Source organism: Nicotiana tomentosiformis, chromosome 12 (assembly GCF_000390325.3).
Source record: "Nicotiana tomentosiformis chromosome 12, ASM39032v3, whole genome shotgun sequence".
In the NCBI taxonomy this organism is placed as follows: domain Eukaryota; kingdom Viridiplantae; phylum Streptophyta; class Magnoliopsida; order Solanales; family Solanaceae; genus Nicotiana; species Nicotiana tomentosiformis.
In genome coordinates, this window is record NC_090823.1 from 28,503,547 (window position 1) to 28,523,594 (window position 20,048).

Consider the following 20,048-nt stretch of genomic DNA (forward strand, 5'->3'; position numbering starts at 1 on the left):
AAGAAGGATATAGTTGGGTTTGTAGCTCGGTGTCTCAACTGTCAGCAGGTTAAGTATGAGTATCAGAGACCGGGTGGCTTGCTTCAGAGATTAGACATTCCAGAGTGGAAGTGGGAGCGGATCACTATGGACTTTGTAGTTGGGCTCCCACGAACTTCGAGGAAGTTCGATGCTATTTGGGTTATTGTGGATTGGCTGACCAAGTTCGCGCACTTCATTCCAGTTGGTACTACTTACTCTTTAGAGCGGTTGGCTGAGATTTACATCTGAGAGATTGTTCGCCTGCATAGTGTCCCAGTTTCCATCATTTCAGATAGGGGCACTCAGTTTACATCACAGTTTTGGAGTGCAGTGCAGCGAGAGTTGGGTACTCAAGTTGAGTTGAGCACAACTTTTCACCCTCAGACGGACGGGCAGTCCGAGCACACTATTCAGATATTGGAGGACATGTTGCGCGCTTGTGTCATTGACTTTGGGGTTCATGGGACCAGTTTCTGCCACTCGCGGAGTTTGCATATAACAATAGTTATCAGTTGAGTATTCAGATGGCTCCGTACGAGGCTTTATATGGGAGGAGGTGTAGATCTCCGGTTGGATGGTTTGAGCCGGGTGAGGCTGGGCTCTTGGGTACAGACTTGGTCCAAGATGCATTAGATAAGGTGAAATTGATTTAGGAGCGACTTCACACGACGCAGTCTAGGAAGAAGAGTTATGCGGATAGGAAGGTCCGTGATGTATCTTTCATGGTTGGGGAGAAGGTTTTGTTGAAGGTATCACCCATGAAGGGTGTTATGAGATTTGGAAAGAGGGGCAAGTTGAGCCCCCCGGTTCATTGGGCCTTTTGAGGTGCTTCAGAGGATTGGGGAGGTGGGTTATAAGCTTGCCTTGCCACCCATCTTGTCGAGTGTGCATCTAGTGTTTCATGTTTCCATGATCCGGAAGTATATTGGAGATCCGTCCCATGTTTTGGACTTCAGCACGGTGCAGTTGGAGGGTGATATGACTTATGATGTGGAGCCGGTGGCTATTTTGGGTCGGCATGTTCGAAGGTTGAGGTCAAAGGATATAGCTTCAGTGAAGGAGCAGTGGAGAGGTCAGCCTGTGGAGGAGGCCACCCGGGAGACCGAGCGGGAGATGCGGAGCAGATATACACGCCTATTCGAGACTCCAGGTATGTTTCTAGACCCGTTCGAGGACGAACAGTTGTTTAAGAGGGGGAGGATGTAATGGTCCGGCAGGTCATTTCGGGAGTTATAGCCCCGTTTCCCCCATTTCTGTTTCCTTTATGCTCTTAAGCTATATTATGATATACCGGGTTAGTTGGTTCGGGTCCGGAGTGGTTTCGGAGTAGAATGAGACACTTAGTCTCTTATTTAGAACCTTAGGTTGGAAAAGTCAACCGGATGTTGACCTATGTGTAAACGATCTCGGATTTGAATTCTGATGGTTTCGTTAGCTCCGTTAGGTGATTTTGGACTTAGGAGTGCGTCCGGAATGTGATTTGGAGGTTCGTGGTAGAATTAGGCTTGAATTGGCGAAATTGAAAATTTGGCGATTTTCGGCTCGTAGTGGAAAATTTGATATCGGGGTCGGAATGGAATTCCGAAAGTTGGAGTAGGTTCGTAGTGTCATTTGTGATGTGTGTACAAAATTTGAGGTCATTCAGACGTGGTTTGGTTGGTTTCGGCATAGGATGCCGAATTTGAAAATTTAGAAGTTCTTAGGCTTGAATTCGAGGGTAATTTGGTGTTTCGATGTTGTTTTGAGTGATTCGAAGGTTCGATTAAGTTTGTATGTTGACATATGAATTGTAGGTGTTTTTTGTTGAGGTTCCGGGGGCCTCAGGTATGTTTCGGGTGGATTTTGACCGAGTTTGGGCATTATCGGAACTGAGGCATGGTTCTGGTGCTTAAACATTCCGCTGAGGGCGGCAAAATTCCGCTGAGGGTGAAGGAGGGGGCGCGGACCGCGTAAATTTGGTCGCGGAGGCGCTCCAGGGCAGATCTGCAGATTCGCTAGTCCGATTTCGGAAGCCTATATCTTTTGATCTACAAGGAATTTTGAGATGATTCAAAAACAAAAGTTGTAGCCCTTCATGTCTAGTTTCCGGAAAGCTAAAGGAATTATCAGTTGGACATTTGTAGAGAAGGTTATGGCAAAAATACTAAAGCCTATCACTACAGCCACCAAAAGCGCGGACAACGTTGGATTTTCGCGGCCACGCCTGGATTTTCGCGGTCAGCGTAGTGGAGATCAGAGAGTGCACTATATAAACGGGGTTTAGGGCATTATTTCACATTTTGGACCCAGGGAGCTCGGTTTATGGCGATATTTTGAGGGTTTTTCAAGAAATTCATCGGGGTAAGTGATTCTAACTCGGATTTGGTTAATGTACATGAATATATCACTGATTTCATCATTTGATTAGTAATTTGGGGTGGAAAATTGGGGAAAATAGTAAAAACTTCATAAAATGGGTTTTGAGAGTTGAATGTCGATTCAAAGTCAGATTTTGACAAATTTGGTATGGTTGGACTCATGACTGAATGGGTTTCCTAGTTTTGTAAATTTTATCGGATTTCGAGACGTGGGCCCAGGGCCGGGTTTGAGCCAATTTCGGGTTTTGGGCTAATTTGATAGTTTTTCTTGTGGAATTCATCCCATTTATGTATATTGATGGTATTGTACTGATTGTGAATAGATTCGGAACATTTGGAGGCTGCGTCGAGAGGTAAGAGTATTTCGGGGTAGAGATTTGACCGGTTTGAGGTAAGTAACGAATGCAAATCTAGTCCTGAGGGTATGAAACCCCAGATTTTTGTATCATTCTACTATTTTGAGGTGACACACATGCTAGTGACGGGCGTGTGGGCGTGCACTATTGGGGATTGCGAGTTGGTCCGTCCCGTAGCACTGTAAATTTGCATATTTTGTGGAAATTATATGATACTTATATGTTTTAGAAAGAGTTTCTGTAAGTTGGGTTGAATGCCATGTTTGGGCCTTGTGCTAGTGCTGTTTGGACCCTTAGGTGCCTTTTCTTACTATCCTCTCACTGTTTTCGATTGAAAATCTATACTCAGTCATGGGTATACTTGTTTATTGCATAACTCAGTTTTATGATTCTTTTTTGATGCATATAAATGTTGTTTTGGGCCGAATGCCCTGTTTTTACTGAAATAGCCGAGTGGCTTGAGAGGTTTATGGCTGAGTGAGGCCGAGGGCCTGATTTGTGAGGATATTTATGGGATCGGGCTGTACGCCGTAACATGTTTGATAGGCCAAGGGCCTGTGTGACTTATGCCATGATTTGGCCTTATATAGTGCTTGGGCTGAATGAGCCCCTCCGGAGTCGGTACACACCCCCAGTGAGCGCAGGTACCTACTGAGTGCGAATGCCGAGTGCCGAGTGCCGAGTAACTGTGAGGCATGAGTGATTGTGAGGTATTCCCGAGTGGCAAGAGTGATGGTGAGGTATGCCCGAGTGGAAAGAGTGATTGTGAGGTATGCGCGAGTCGCATGAGTGACTGTGAGGTTTGCCCGATGGGCTGTTTATGATTTCATCATTTTTGCTCACCTTTGCATTGAGCCTTGTTTGAAAAACTGTTGAAAATTATCTTTAAATGATTTTTACTAGAATCAAGTTTAAACGAGATGATTTGATTCAAACACTGATTCTTAAAGCATGCTGTACTTTACTGCAGAATCATTCTGCGGGCCGCAGAAGTGGTTAATTTACCTATTTTCATAACCCGACCCCATTTTGATAAATAGCCTTTTGGGCTTATTTTGGGGTGTTTTTCTGAGGGTTTTAGAGAGAGAGGTAAGAGTATTTTAGAGAGAGAAGGAGGGAACCTAACATTCTAATCATCCAATCTTGCACCAATCTTCAAGAATCAAGGAAGCCAATCACAGGATCTTCATCTAAGAGGTAAGATTCAAACCCCTAGTCTTCAATTTTGAGTTTGGGGTAAATGATGGGTGATTGGGAGTATGATTCTTGGGTGTAAGAGTATTATGCATATATGCATGTACCAATAAGGTTTATGGGAAGATTTTTGAGCTCAAATAAGTAAGGATTGGGTTGTTTGGTGAAGGAAATCTTGTAGAAGAAACTTGTAACCAAATTTGCACACCTAGTGTTTGATAAAATGCTCAAATGAGCTGAAACCATGAATATCTTCCTAATTATGGTTCACTTTTGTTATGTTTCTAAATAGATTGAAGTTACTAGGATTTCCGGAACCTCATAGTAATGTAAGGAAGGCTCAAGAAAGATTGGAGCCGTCCGGAGGTCAATTCACGTGAGAAAGCTACTTTGGAATATTGGCCTAACTTCAAAAAGGTAAGTATCTTGCCTAACCTTGAGTGGGGGAATTACCCCTTAGGCATTGAGTCTTATGTGGAAATTGTGTAATTGAAAACCATGTACGCAAGGTGACGAGTACGTACTTAGTTTAGATGTGCAAATTATATCGGTTAAAATTCGTAGATGCCCTTATGTATTAAATTGGAAAATCATTGGAACTTAGTAAATCCTTGATTTGTCATGCCTCATTCCTTGTTTGTCGAGTTTGTATTTTATATGATAATTTGGTGTGATTGCCACTTGGAATTTTATGTGAATTCCGTGTATTTGTTGATTTGATATTTCTTGGAAATAATCACATTATGGATTTTTCATATGCAAATAATTAATTAAATAAAATTACTGAGGCGTTTATATATTTATCTAAAATTTGGATTAAAGAAGGCGTTGTCCTATGATGAGTTATTTTCCCATCCTTGTGGTTGTTTTGAGATTTTATATACATTGTGTTGAGCCGTGGACTATCTATTGTGAAATTAATTAACTTTGTTGTACCTTTGTAATAGTTGTGGCCTACGGGAAATTTGTATATACAAGTTGATGATGCTGTGCTGTTGTGATAATATTCTGTTTGAATTATTGTGTGATTTGGGTAACTATTAAATGGCGTATAAGAGTGGCATTCCATCGTTGATATTATGTGAGCATAAGGGTGTCATTTCAGTCTTGTTATGTGTGCTAGGATGTTATCTAGGCGGAGCGAAAAGGGAGGCTATTAAACAGAGCGATAAGGGAGGCTATTATAGGAACAATAAGGGAGGTTATAAGAGCGATAAGGGTGGCTATTGATATTGTCATGGCAGAGGGATAATAGAGGCTATTATAGGAGTGATAAGAGTGGCTATAAGAGAGATAATGATGGCTATTGTCAGGGATGATATGCGATGATGTGGGGTTATTATATTGATGATTTTTATATGATGATGTGGGATTATGGTGTGGATGATTTTTGTGAAATGTTTTGATTCTCCTTGTGTTTATTATTATATCTTGTGCAACTTGTCTTGTTGTTTCGTAAACTTGATAATAGTCTGATCCATGTTGTAATTGTGAGCTGTGGCTGTTGCCGGGCGGATTATGTTATTAGCACGTGATTTGTCCGTGCAGATGTGATATGAAATGTGGGCATGAGGTACCGCAGAAATATGGTGATTATGATATTGGCACGTGAACTGTCCGTGCAGTTGTGATATGAGATGTGGGCATGAGGTGCGTGAGTAAATAATAATTGTATTATTAGCACGTGAGTTGTCTGTGCACTTATGATAGAAATATGTGCACGAGGTGCCGTAGAAATGTGAAAGTGGGCTGAGACTCGTGTTATGAAAATATGAAAGTAAGTTGAGACCGGTGTTTTATGATTATGAAATAAGGTGTTTCACAGTGACTTTTATTTGAAAGAAGTATATTCGAAAGATATTAATTTGAAAGAAGTATATTCGAAAGATATTTATTTGTAAGAAGTATATTCGAAAGATTATTATTTGAAAGAAATATATTCGGAAGGTATTTATTCGAAATAATTATATGTGAAAGATCTATATTTGAAGGACATGTTTAATTGATTGTACTTGTGTTCCTTATTCGTTTGAGTAATAATTATGGTGTTCTTGTTGCCTTGTTGTTTATATCCCTAGTTGATTTTGTTGCTATTATTGCTAGTTGTTTTCCAGTACCATTGTATACTGCTATATTGCACATGTTATTTGACTAGTGTGTGTCTTGACTGTACCTCGTCACTATTCCACCGAGGTTAGTCTTGATACTTACTGAGTACCGACCTTGGTATACTCATACTATACTTCTGCACATTTTTGTGCAGAGCCAGGTAATGGAGATATCAGACTCGGACAAAGTTAGTGGGTTGATGGCAAGGATTCAAGGTAGAGACGCTTGGTCATCATAGTCCCTTGGAGTCTTTCTATTTTATTGTATTGTTAATTATTATTCAAACATTATTGTATATTCAATCCTTGAGATTGTTTCATATATCCAGTTAGAGTTTGTGACTCAGTATTACCAGTCTTGGGAGTTTGTTTGAATATTTTCGTTGTTGGTTTTGACACATGTATTAAATTATATATTTTTAAAAAAATGGCTTGAATTGTTGTTATAGTCGGTTTACCTAGTGTTAGAGACTAAGTGCCATCATGATGCCTATGGTGGGATTTTGGGTCATGACTAGTTGGTATCAGAGCTCTAGGTTCATAGGTTCTACGAGTCACGAACGAGTTTAGTAGAATCTTGCGGATCGGTACGGAGACGTCTGCACTTATCTTCGAGAGGCTATAGAACTATTTGGAAATTTCCACTTCTTTCATTATTGTCGTGCGGGATTTGTTGAATTTGAGCCTTTGCATCTCTATTCTCTCACAGATGGTGAGGAAACGTGCTACCGGGTCAGCTTAGCAGACACCCGCACATACTGCGGGCCGCAAGAGGCCGGGGCCGAGGTAGAGGCCGAGGAAGGGCACGTGCCGCGACTAGAGCACCTGTCAGAGCAGCAGTTGAGGAGCCGCTAGTAGCTCCAGTTGGAGGACAGGTACCAAAAGCACCTGTTGTTACCCCCGGACTTCAGGAGACTTTAGCACAGTTCTTGAATATGTTTGGTACATTAACTCAAGCGGGATTGATTTATATTGCACCAAATATTGCACATATTGGGGGAGTAACTCAGAATCCTACCTCCTGTGCTTCATAGCATCAGGTTCACATTGGTCAGGTTCCAGGTATAGTACCGGTACATCATGTTATTCCAGTTCAGCCTGAGGTCAGACCAGAGGCATCAGAAGAAGAACAAAAGAGCCTTGAGAGATTTAAGAGGTATAGTCCACCTACCTTCAGTGGCACAATTACTGAGGATGCCCAAGGATTTCTAGAAAAATGTCACCATATTCTCCGCACCATGGGTATTGTGAAGGTGAGTGGAGTTGCATTTACTATATTTCAATTGTCAGGAGCAGCGTATCGATGGTGGCAAGCTTATGAAGAGGGCAGACAACCAATGCAACACCACCAATTTGGGCTCAATTTTTGGAAACATTTTTGAAAGAGTTTGTTCCACAGACTCTATGGGATGCATGACGCACAGAGTTTGAACGGTTGCGTCAGGGCATCATGACGGTGTCAGAATATGCTATCAAGTTCAGTGAGTTAGCCTGACACACACCTATCTTAGTTTCTACAGTCAGAGAGCGAGTCCGCAAATTCTTGAAAGGTTCGATTATGATTTTAAAATAAGCATGGCTCGAGAATTGCAAACTGACATTCCATTTCAGCAAGTAGTAGAGATTGCCAGGATATTAGAACGTGTTCTAAGTGAGGAAAATGAGTCTAAAGAGAACAAAAGGTCTCGAAGCTCTGGAGGGTTCAGTGGATTTTACTCTTAAGCTATGACCCATTATGGCGGAGGCTTGAGCAGTCAGCCAGCTCCACCCGCACATCAGATTACTCGGGGTGCTCCAGTAAGTTCTTATAGTACACTACCGGCACAGGGTTCTTATAGTGATTATTCCAGTTATCTGGCACAGACTCAGTACGAGCAGTCGTGACCTCAGAGGGGTTGTTATGAGTGTGGTGAGACTAGGAACATCATAAGAGATTGTCCCAGACTTTGGAGGGGTGGATTTCATCAGAACACTCAGGCTACAAGCGTTATTCCAGTTAATACTCCACGTGCACAGTCAATTAGGGGTAGAGGACAGGGGAGTAGGGGGCGCCCTAGAGGGGGAGACCCAGCCCGTTGATATATTTACTATGGTGTGGCTGAGGCCACCACACTAGATGGTGTCATTACAGGTACGATCCTGATTTGTTATAAAGGGATATTTCGCTTAATTTGATTCGATTCTGAATATTGAGGCGAGTCCTCCTATTATGCTCCGCTTATGGGTGAGCTTCGTAATTTTGTGACACACTTATATATTTATCCATGTTTGGAGATTTGATGATGTTAGCCCATCTCTATCATTTTTATTTTTGTACACGATCGAGGGCTATAAGTCCAAAAGTGACTTTCTATTACTCACTACAGTGATTTTTGATGTGACTTTGGAATAATTGGCCTCAATTTTATGAATTATATGCCCTATTGGCATGGGGGTTTATTATGTGTTGTGAAAATTGTTTACTAAAATTTATTAAAAAAGAAGAAAGAAAGGGAATGAAAAATCTCAGTTGGCACAATGTGCAAAATACTTGTGATTCGGAGTTGAGGACAAGATCCTCGTATTTTTATATGATGTGAAATATTTAACTGGGCTACAAGCCGCAGTGGAAGTTATATAAGGACGAGGTCCTTGTGGTAAAAAATTTATGAGTTTAAATTCTCCCTTTGTGAAATTAAATTTGTACTATAGTATTAATAAGGAGTCATGCCTGTTAGGCTTATTTGATAATTTTGTATGTATTTTCTGTGCATATTTAGCCATATTCATGCTGTAAATATTAAGTTTTAGCCTATGAGATGAGTGCCCAGGTGGCTTTAAATGTGAATTGTTAATTCAGATAAATAATTATGAGGTCTTCATGCCTCACGTGTTGTTGTGAGTGTTGTGAAAAATTTTAAAAGAGATTTTGGTTAATATAAGATTAATTGAGGATGCTGAAATTAATTATGAACAGTTATTATGACCAGAGATGTGATTATGGGAATATATATAATATGAATGTAGGCACGAAATTGCTACCGCCGATTGAGACTAACACAGTGTGTTAATATGGAAAATTAGGCCTTACGAAATCTGAAGGAAATGGTCCAAACTATGAGCATGATGTTTCCCCCATCATGGTCTTCCATGTACCCGGTGTTTCATGTGTCTATGTCTAAGAATGTAGTTGGAAATCCTTTATCTATTGTTCCGGTAGAAGCTAGTGGAGGTGGAGTTAATGGATAGTTAGCTTATAAGAGTGTAACGACCCGGTCGGTCGTTTCGAGAGTTATAGCCCTGTTTCCCCCATTTCTGCTTCTTTTTGAGTCCTTCAACTATATTGTGTTATACCGGGTTATTTAGTTCGGGTCCGGAGTGGTTTTGGAGTGAATTGAGACACTTAGTCTCTAAAGTAGAAGCTTAAGTTGGAAAAGTCAACCGGGCGTTGACTTATGTGTAAACGACCTCGGATTTGAATTTTGTTGATTTCATTAGCTCCGCTAGGTGATTTTGGACTTGGGAGCGCATTCGGAATGAGATTTGGAGGCCCGTGGTAGAATTAGGCTTGAATTGGTGAAAGTTAGAATTGTGGGGATTTTGGTCGGTAGTGGAAATTTTGATATCAGGGTCGGAATGGAATTTTGGAAGTTGGAATAGGTTCGTGGTGTTATTTTTGACTTGTGTGTAAAATTTGAGGTCATTCGGACGTGGTTTAGCGGGTTTCGGCATCGTTGGTGGAATTCAGAAGTTTAGAAGTCCTTAGGCTTGAATCTGAGTGTAATTTGGTGTTTTGATATTGTTTTGAGTGATTTGATGATTTGTCTAAGTTCGTATGATGTTCTGGGATATGTTGGTATGTTTGGTTGAGGTCCCGAGGGCCTCGGGGTGATTTCGGGTGAATAACAGAACAAGTTTGGAAATTGGAGGAATTGCTGAAGTTGAACTCAGCAGTCATAATCGCACCTGTGGATGTCTCATCACATGTGCGAACCCGCAGAAGCGAGCGGGAGATCGCAGATGCGAGATTGGAGGAGCTGGGCAGAAGGCGCAGGTGCGATGAAGTTCCTGCACCTGCGATGGTCGCAGAAGCGGATTATGGGGTGCAGGTGAGTTGTTGAACCGCAGGTGCGAGAAGGCTGTCATATCTACGAGCCCGCAGGTGCGAGACCTGGGGCACAGATGCGGAGAGGAGGAATTTGGCTGGCATCACAGAAGCGGAGGGAGATGCGCAAGTGCACTTTCGCAGGTGCGAGATTTGGCCACAGATGCGAAACTTGGGATTTTAAGTGAGTCCCGCACCTGCGATGGAAATTCCTTAGGTGCGGCATCGCAGAAGCGGAAAAAGGGGCCGCAGGTGTGGTTTCACTGGGAAAAATGTATAAATTGTGGACTTCGTGATTTTTTCTCATTTTCACCATTTTTAATTCGTACTTTGGAGCTTTTGGGGTGATTTTTTAAGGGGATTCAAGGGTTTTCACAGAGGTAAGTTGCTTGAGCTCTAATACTCCTAGCTATGGTGCTTTCCCGTTGATTTGTCATCTAATTAGTGGGGTTTTGAAGTAAAAATTGGGGGTTAGGGCTTGAGATTTTGGAGAGTGTAATTTGAGGATTTGAGGGACCAAATGATGTCGCATTTTGATGAATTCCGTGTGGTTAGACTCGTGAGTGATTGGGCTTTCGGGTTTTGTGACTTTTGTCGAATTTCGAGACGTGGGCTCGAGGGTTGAATTTGGGTCGATTTTAAGTTTTGAGTCTAATTTAGTACTTTTCTTGTGGAATTGATTCCTTTAGCATATATTAATGGTATTGTACTATTTGTGGCTAGATTCTGGATGCTCGGAGACTAATTCGAGAGGAAAGGTCATTGGGGAGTATAGATTTGCTCGCATTGAGGTAAGTAACAGTTGTAGGAGCCCCTCCGGAGTCTGAACACCCCAGTGAGCGCAGGTACCTACTGAGTGCGAGTGCCGAGTGCTGAGCGATTGTGAGGCATGAGTGATTGTGAGGCTTGAGTGATTGTGAGGCTTGAGTGATTGTGAGGTAGAAGTGATTGGAAGGACTGAGTGATGTTAGCCCGAGGGGCAGTACATGATTTCATCATCCATGCTCATAGTTGCTTTGAGTCCTTGTTTGAGAACTGTTGAAAGATATTTTTGACTGTCTTACTTGAACTTGATTTAAACAAGCTGATTTGACTTAAACTCTGGTTGCATAGCATGTCGCACTTTACTAAATTCTTGTGATATGAACGGTACTTGCATTTAGCTCATCACTACTTCTCAGCCTTTATTTACTTCTGTTGCTTACTGAGTTGGTGCACTCACGTTACTCCCTGTACCTTGTGTGCAGATCCAGGCATTTTTGGTCATGGTAGCGGCTGTTGATATTCCTGTAGCTGATAATTAGAGTTAGCAAGGTAGCTGCCCGACGATCGCAGCCTTGTTTTCTTCTTCTTTATCTTTCCATTAGTTGTATTTTGGATTTTCCCCGACTATGTTAGTCTTGTTGTTGTCGGACCAATTTTTAGTAGTTGCTCATGACTCAGTGGCACCCCGATGTTTGGGGCTTTTCATTCCGCATTTCTATTTTTGAGTTCAACCCTTGTTTCTTTTATGAAATTCTACTATACAATACGCCTTTTTGCATATCTTTGAATGAATTATTGTAGTATTGTGGGAGTCGGCTAGCCTAGTACCATCGATAGGCCCATCACGACAGGTTTGAGTTTAGGGTCGTGACAAGTTTGTAGGTTTCATGAGTCATGAGTAGGTTTAGTAGATTCTTGCGGATCAGTATGGAGACATCTGTACTTATCTTCGAGAGGCTGCCGAACCCTTAGGAAAATTTCACTTTCTTGTATTCTATCGTGTAGAATTGATTCAGCTTGAAACATAACTCTTTGAATTCCTTCCACGCATTTCGTATGCGCATACGAGAGCTCGGTATCAGCTGTGCATCGCCGGCTTGTGATTATATGAACGAGGTTCGAGTCTGTATTTTGTTGATGGGCCATTTTGGAGGACTTGAGGCCGGGGTTAGACCGCAGCTTAGGCTTGGTAGTTTCGGTTGTGAGAACTTGTACATATGGACCCCTATATCCGGTAATATCCCCACGAGTAGGATTTGTGGCTCGATGAGCGATTGAATGGCTATATGGTAAGTATGATGTGACTACAGGATGTGTTCAGATGGGTTGAATGTGACGAATAAAGTTTGCTTATGACTCAAGAGTTTGCTATTAGGTACTCGATTTCTGTCTTGATTTGACGTATAGTCTCGAGTTGTGAGTATATTGAAGGATCTTTCACGTTGTTAAATTATGGGACAAAATAAATTCTTATGTCTTGTCAATGAGTTTGGAATCAAGAAGAGTAAGTGATTATGTAGTAATTATAGTTGCGGATGGGCATTTCTAATGTTGATGGCTGGAGAAAGTTCATCTTCGAAGAGGCTTAGAGTCGGTAACATTTTATTGGTTTAGGTGTGATATAGATGCATTTTGATTTGATGCAACAGTTGGGCAGCAAAGTATGAGGGAGACATGACGGGAAGTGTTTTACAGTGGTTAAAGTACTAGCAGGTCAAGTAGGAGAAGTAGAGGTTGAGAAGTTGCTTAAAGGAGATGGTTTAATCGAAGTAAGAGTGGAAAATTAGCATACGGATTCTGCGGTTGGGTAGTCACGCGCCTTGAGAAAGTGTAGAACGGTTTGGAATCGTGATAGAATGTGATTTGGCCTACGGACTTTATTTGGAGTGATGGTTACTGTACGAAGAAAGATTGAATATGGCAGAAAGGAGTTTGTTTGAAGTGAAGAGGGATGTTAAGATCTGATTATCGTTTCAGGCGCAATATGACTTGAGTTCGGAAGGTATTGTTGAACTTTCAGTTGATGTCAATAGGGAAAGTGCAGACTTATACAAATGGTGGGTGAGCATGAACTCAGGAGAATTTACTGATTACGTGGTTGTTGCACCCAGTGCAACGTCTTTGGAATATGTCGGTAAGGAATTCCACAGGTGGGTTATCTCTTGTGAGAAGTTAGCGGTGGTGTGATGTTGATGAAGCTTCTGCGAGGAATATTACTTGATACCCGGTAAGAGGGCGAGTGTGTGACTGTGGCTGGTGATTCAGAATGTTCATGAAAAGCTTAACAAAAGACTTCGAGAAGTCTGACGGGTTAACGGTGCGAGATCATGGTAATTGAGAATGAGTCTAAGTTTATATAATTGTAGCTTAAAGCTAAGCGAGGGAGCATGCTATTGACAATTTGATTTCATGGTTATGTGTTAAATTTTAGTTTTGGTCTGAGGCATACTTGTGGTTTAGTTATGACTTACAGAGGAGGAGATTGAGGATGACTCGGGTAAGTAAATTCCTGGATATGGGTTACATTGCACTTCATGAAAACATGAAAATTATGGAATGATTTAAGTTGTTATTTTGAAGGATGTAGTGCACACGAAGTATGAACTTGATTGGTCGTGATAAGGCAGGGTTACTTATTTGAGTGTTGATTGTGCTAAAGGAGCACATGTCTTTCGGCCTGTTTGGGGCGGAGTAAATTAGATTTGAGCAGAGTGGATGACTCTGGAGAGGGTTCTAATGGATTCAAAATGTATATGTGGAAATTGAAATTTTTTCGAATTTATATATCACTAGAATCAGTTACTCACATTGGATGGTATCAGGACGTGCGGTAATTCTGTTGGCTATGGATTCTACATTTCAGTATAAGAAAGGAAAGAGGAATAAATTTAAATTTGCATAAGGTATTTTCAGAGTGAGTGTTTCGATTGGGGTATTTATGGAGGTGCTTAAGAAGAATACAGTGGCTTATGGGCCTTAGGGCGATGTGGTTTTATGTTAGGATGTCTTGTAATGAGCTTTGGGTAAGGATAAAAGTGTTCTGACAAGGAGAAATGTCAACTTAAGGGCGATTCAGAAGAAACTCGAAGAAAATAGGACAAATGGGTAACATGATGGATCAGTATGGTAATGGTATGCTCGGTTCTTTTGGTTCTTATGATGAGGTGGGGTTTTACGGGTGTTTTGTGGCAATACTCTCGGATTTGGCAACCTATGTGGCTTGGTGGAGTTAGAAGAATTCAGTTCTGATAGTTTGGTTATGTGCAAATGAATTTCAAAGTGTTCATGATGGGTTCTACCATAGTTTGAACCGGATATTTTCTACCGGTGTATGGAACGTGTTATGTATTGCGATTTCCTCCTAGAAAGAAGCAAGAGAGAGGTTTCCAACTAATAAGTTATGTAATTTGCTGGTGACTTAGAGTTTATAATGAGATTTTTGTGCCTTTCACATGATAGACGTGGTGTGTTGCGCGGGATTAAGATTTACATGTACAAGGTGGCAGTTCATTCTTGAAAGGAAGATCATGAATTTTGGACAGAATGGTCAATTTTAGATAATTAGATGAATGTTATAACTTCTCGATAGTCCCTGAGAACGGTTCGCATTTCAAAAGGCGCATTGTGTTGTGACTTACGGGTGTTCATTGGTATTGCAATACTCACCTGGTTGAAAGACTGCTGATATTCAAATTATTGCTTTGTGGCACAGAAGAATTTTGAAAGTATTCCTTATGGGAAGATCGTGAATGGAAGATGTGTTAGTCATTCTAGTGCTGGAGTTGGGATCAGATATGGTGGTTCATGTGTTCTATGGATTTGGAGACTGGGAGTCCTCAGGAGCAGATTGTTTCATGGTTGTAGACTGTGAAGTCATGGCCAAAGCTTGCCAGATGATAGTATGTGTTATGATTTAGTCATTGTTGACTTTCGGAGGAGTATTTATCTATTTGTGGGTGACCAAAGTTGATTTGGGGTCCATTGGTAGGCCCAATTAGGATGTGTATTCTACACTGAGTCTGACTGGTTGGCTCCCTACTGCTATTGTTGAGTGATGTGCCATTCGGTTGATGTTGAACTTATTTGTGGTCTGAAATAATTTGTGAGTTACTCTTCTATGCTACGAGAAGTTGTGTTTCATTGGTTATATGCACATATGGTGCAGATCTATTGAAGGCCTTATGGCAGAATTTGAGCGAGATGAGTATTTGGGTATTGCATGATCGATTGCATATTGGTTATGTTCTTTCAGGTTTTGTGTGGCATTTTTGCCATTTGCCTCTCCGTCGTTATTGATTTTGAGCAGGGTGGCTTGAGGTAGATAATATGGACCAGCATTTGGAAGGGGCACGCATTGCAGCGGAGTTATGTTAAGGTATGAACCTTGCGTTAGAATCGTGTGATGGTTCTTCGGTGTGTGATGGATTTTTAGCATTTCTTTGTGGCGGTACTTGTTAATCTGGCGGGGCAGTTCTCTCATTTGAGTCATTTTCCATGACTAAATACATTTGAATTGTTGCGTATTGGCGCACGGATGGCACGGTTTGTGACTCTGAGTTATATTGGTATGGCATGTCTGTGGGATAGTTGTATTTAATAATTTAAGGTCATTAGACCCAGAATGGGTACTGTCAGGTTTGATTACGGTATATTTGGGAAGATGACATTGAAAGTCGGCTAAGAAAGGGATTATGGTTAAGGGTGGGACGAGAGAGCTCTATGACGTGCTGATCTGATAAGAGATTACGAGATTCTATGTGTTTCTTTTATTATTGACAATATACGAAGTTTTGGGGTGATGTTTGGTTCGATATGGGGTTTAATACTAGTACTTGGTTGGTTTTGGAGTAGTTACTGTGATCAAGAATGGTTCCACGAGCATGCAAGTTGTGTATAATATTAGTTGATTATATCCGTGGTTATAGTTATGGCTCGATGCAGCTCGTTCAATCTTATACAGTGTGTGGATGTGAGATTCGGGTCTTGAAAAGAATTCTGGATGTTAGAAATTTCGTCCAAGGTTTTTGGGCTAAGGTTAAATTAATGATTTTCAGTTATGTTGTGTGGTTAGGCCTATATAGAATAGGGTGACGTGAGATCACCCCCGGGTACGTGCATGGTAAGATGGAATAGCGATTTGATGGCATGGAAACAACTATTGGCACGTTCGAGGATGAACGTATGTTTAACTGGGGAAGAATGTAACGACCCGGCCGGTCATTTCGAGAGTTATAGCCCGTTTCCCCCATTTCTGCTTCTTTTTGAGTCCTTCAGTTATGTTGTGTTATACCAGGTTTGTTGGTTCGGGTACGGAGTGGTTTCAGAGTGAATTGAGACACTTAGTCTCTAAAGTAGAAGCTTAAGTTGGAAAAGTCAACCGGACGTTGACTTATGTGTAAACGACATCGGATTTGAATTTTGATGGTTCCGTTATTTTGGACTTGGGAGCACGTTTGGAATGAGATTTGGAGGCCCGTGGTAGAATTAGGCTTGAATTGGCGAAAGTTAGAATTTTGGCAATTTTGGTCGGTAGTGGAAATTTTGATATCGGGGTCGGAATGGAATTCCGGAAGTTGGAATAAGTTCATGGTGTTATTTTTGACTTATGTGTAAAATTTGAGGTCATTCGGATGTGGTTTAGCGAGTTTCAGCATCGTTGGTGGAATTCAGAAGTTTAGAAGTCCTTAGGCTTGAATCCGAGTGTAATTTTGTGTTTTGATGTTGTTTTGAGTGATTTGATGATTTACCTAAGTTCGTATGATGTTGTGGGATATGTTGGTATGTTTGATTGAGGTCCCGAGGGCCTCGGGGTGAAATCGGGTGATTAACGAATCAAGTTTGGAAATTAGAGGAATTGCTGAAGTTGAACTCAGCTGTCATAATCACACCTGCGGATGTCTCATCGCAGGTGCGAGCCCGCAGAAGCGAGCGGGAGATCGCAGATGCGAGATTGGAGGAGCTGGGCAGAAGGCGCAGGTGCGATGAAGTTCCCACACCTGCGATGGTCACAGAAGCAGATTATGGGGCACAACTGCATTGTTGAACTGCAGGTGCGAGAAGGTTGTCGCATCTGCGAGCCTGCAGGTGCGAGACCTGGGGCGCAGATGCGGAGAGGAGGAATTTGGCTGGCATCGCAGAAGCGGAGGGAGATGCGCAAGTGTGCTTTCGCAGGTGCGAGATTTGGCTGCAAATGCGGAACTTGGGATCTTAAGTGATTTCCGCACCTGCGATGGAAATTCAGCAGGTGGAGCATCGTAAAAGCGGAAAAAGGGGCCGCAAGTGCGGTTTCACTGGGCAGAATGTATAAATTGATGACTTCATGATTTTTTCTCATTTCCACCATTTTTAACTCGGACTTTGGAGCTTTTAGGGTGATATTTGAAGGGGATTCAAGGGTTTTCACAGAGGTAAGTTGCTTGAGCTCTAATACTCCTAGCTATGGTGTTTTCCCGTTGATTTCTCATCTAATTAGTGGGGTTTTGAAGTGAAAATTGGGGGTTAGGGCTTGGGATTTTGGAAAGTGTAATTTGAGGATTTGAGGGACCAAATGATGTTGGATTTTGATGAATTTTTTATGGTTAGACTCGTGAGTGATTGGGCTTTCGGGTTTTGTGACTTTTGTCGGATTTCGAGACGTGGGCTCGGGGGTCGGATTTGAGTCGATTTCGGGTTTTGAGTCTAATTTAGTAGTTTTCTTGTGGAATGGATTCCTTTAGCATATATTAATGGTATTGTACTGCTTGTGGCTAGATTCAGGACGCTCGGAGGTCGATTCAAGAGGCAAGGGCATTGCAGAGTAGAGATTTGCTCGGATTAAGTTAAGTAACGGTTGTAAATCTAGTCCTGAGGGTATGAAACCCCGGATTTTTGTCATTTGACTATTTGGAGGTGACGTACAAACTAGGTGACGGGCGTGTGGGCGTGCACCATAGGGGATTTGTGACTTGGTCCGTCCCGTAGCAACTATAAAGTTGAACAACCTGTTGTAGCTATAAAGCTCTTTATGTGCTTTAGAAACATTTACTGTAAATCATGCTAGATACCATGTCTAGGCCTTATGCTAGTATTGTTTGGACCCTTAGATATCATTTCTTGCTGTCCTCTCACTGCTTTAGTTGATATCCCGTACTCAGTCATGTTCATGCATTCTTACATTATAGCTCAGTCTCTGTTATTCTATTTGTTGCATCATGTTAATGTTGTTTGGGCTGATTTCTTTGATTTCTGAGAGCCCGAGAGACTGGAGAGGTTTATGACTGAGTGAGGCCGAGGGCCTATTTGTGAGGTATTATACCTCAACATGTGAGTTATTCATGCGGATTCTGATATGATATTATAGCACGTGAGTTGTCCATGTAGATTATAGCGCTTGGGCTGTAGGAGCCCCTCCGGAGTCTGAACACCCCCAGTGGCCATATGTACCTACTGAGTACGAGTGCCGAGTGCTGAGCGATTGTGAGGCATGAGTGATTGTGAGGCTTGAGTGATTGTGAGGCTTGAGTGATTGTGAGGTTGGAGTGATTGGGAGGACTGAGCGATGTTAGCCCGAGGGGCAGTACATGATTTCATCATCCATGCTCATAGTTGCTTTGAGTTCTTGTTTGAGAATTGTTGAAAGATATTTTTGATTGTCTTACTTGAACTTGATTTAAACAAGCTGATTTGACTTAAACTATGGTTGCATAGCATGCCGCTAAATTCTTGTGATATGAACGGTACTTGCATTTAGCTCGTCACTATTTCTCAGCCTTTATTTACTTCTGTTCCTTACTGAGTTGGTGTACTCACGTTACTCCCTGCACCTTGTGTGAAGATCCAAGCATTTTTGGTCACGGTAGCGGCTGTTGATATTCTTGTAGCTGATGGAAAATCTCAATTGGCACAATGTGTAAAATATTTGTGATTCGGAGTTGAGGACGAGATCCTCACATTTTTATATGATGTGAAATATTTAAACTGGGCTACAAGCCGCAGTGGAAGTTATATAAGGACGAGGTCCTTGTGGTGAAAAATTTATGAGTTTAAATTCTCCCATTGTGAAATTAAATTTGTACTGTAGTATTAATAAGGAGTTATGCTTGTTAGGCTTATTTGATAATTTTGTATGTATTTTCTGTGCATATTTAGCCATATTCATGCTGTAAATATTGAGTTTTAGCCTATGAGATGAGTGCCCAGGTGGCGTTAAATGTGACTCGTTAATTCGGATAAATAATTATGAGGTCTTCATGCCTCACGTGTTGTTGTGAGTGTTGTGAAAAATTTTAAACGAGATTTTGGTTAATATAAGATTAATTGAGGATGCTGAAATTAATTATGAACAGTTATTATGACCAGAGATGTGATTATGGGCATACATATAATGTATGTGTAGGCACGAAATTGCTACCGCTGGTTGAGACTAACATAATGTGTTAATATGGGATATTAGGCCTTATGAAATCTGAAGGTAATAGGCCAAACTATGAGCATGATGTTTCCCCCATCATGGTCCTCCATGTACCCGGTGTTTCATGTGTCTATGTCTAAAAAGGTAGTTGGAAATCCTTTATCTATTGTTCCGGTGGAAGCTAGTGGAGGTGGAGTTTATGGATAGTTAGCTTATGAGAGGTACCTAATTGTCATCCTTGTTAGATAAGTCCGGAAGTTGGGACTGCCTACATTAATATGTTATGGCTAATTTTGTAAGTCGAGAAGGTCACCTTGAAGGCCGAAAGTGTTGTGGAAAGAAAATATTTTCGCTTGATTGTATAGAAATTGGTTTTGATTTGAAAGGTAGTTTCTAGGTGTTATGATTTAAAAATGTGCAGTTCATGTCCATATATCACTCTTGATAATATAATGCCGGTAATGTTGAGATTAGTGTTGTTGATATACACTATGATGCTTGGTCGAGTTATGGATGTGTTTATAGGGTGATTTTGGTGATTCTCTGGCAAGTGGATAGGCCCAGTTACAGGGAAAACTCTGTCAAAATTTTTAAGAATTTGTAAAGATAGTCAAATTTTAAGGGCAATAAGTAAATTGAGATTTTGGATAGGAAGTATAAGACCCATATACTCATAAGTGCTTATGCATAAAGTTTGGAGGTAAAAGTATGATAACTCTATTATTAGAAGTGACTTTTAAAACAATCGAGGATGAATGTTCTTAAGTGGGGGAG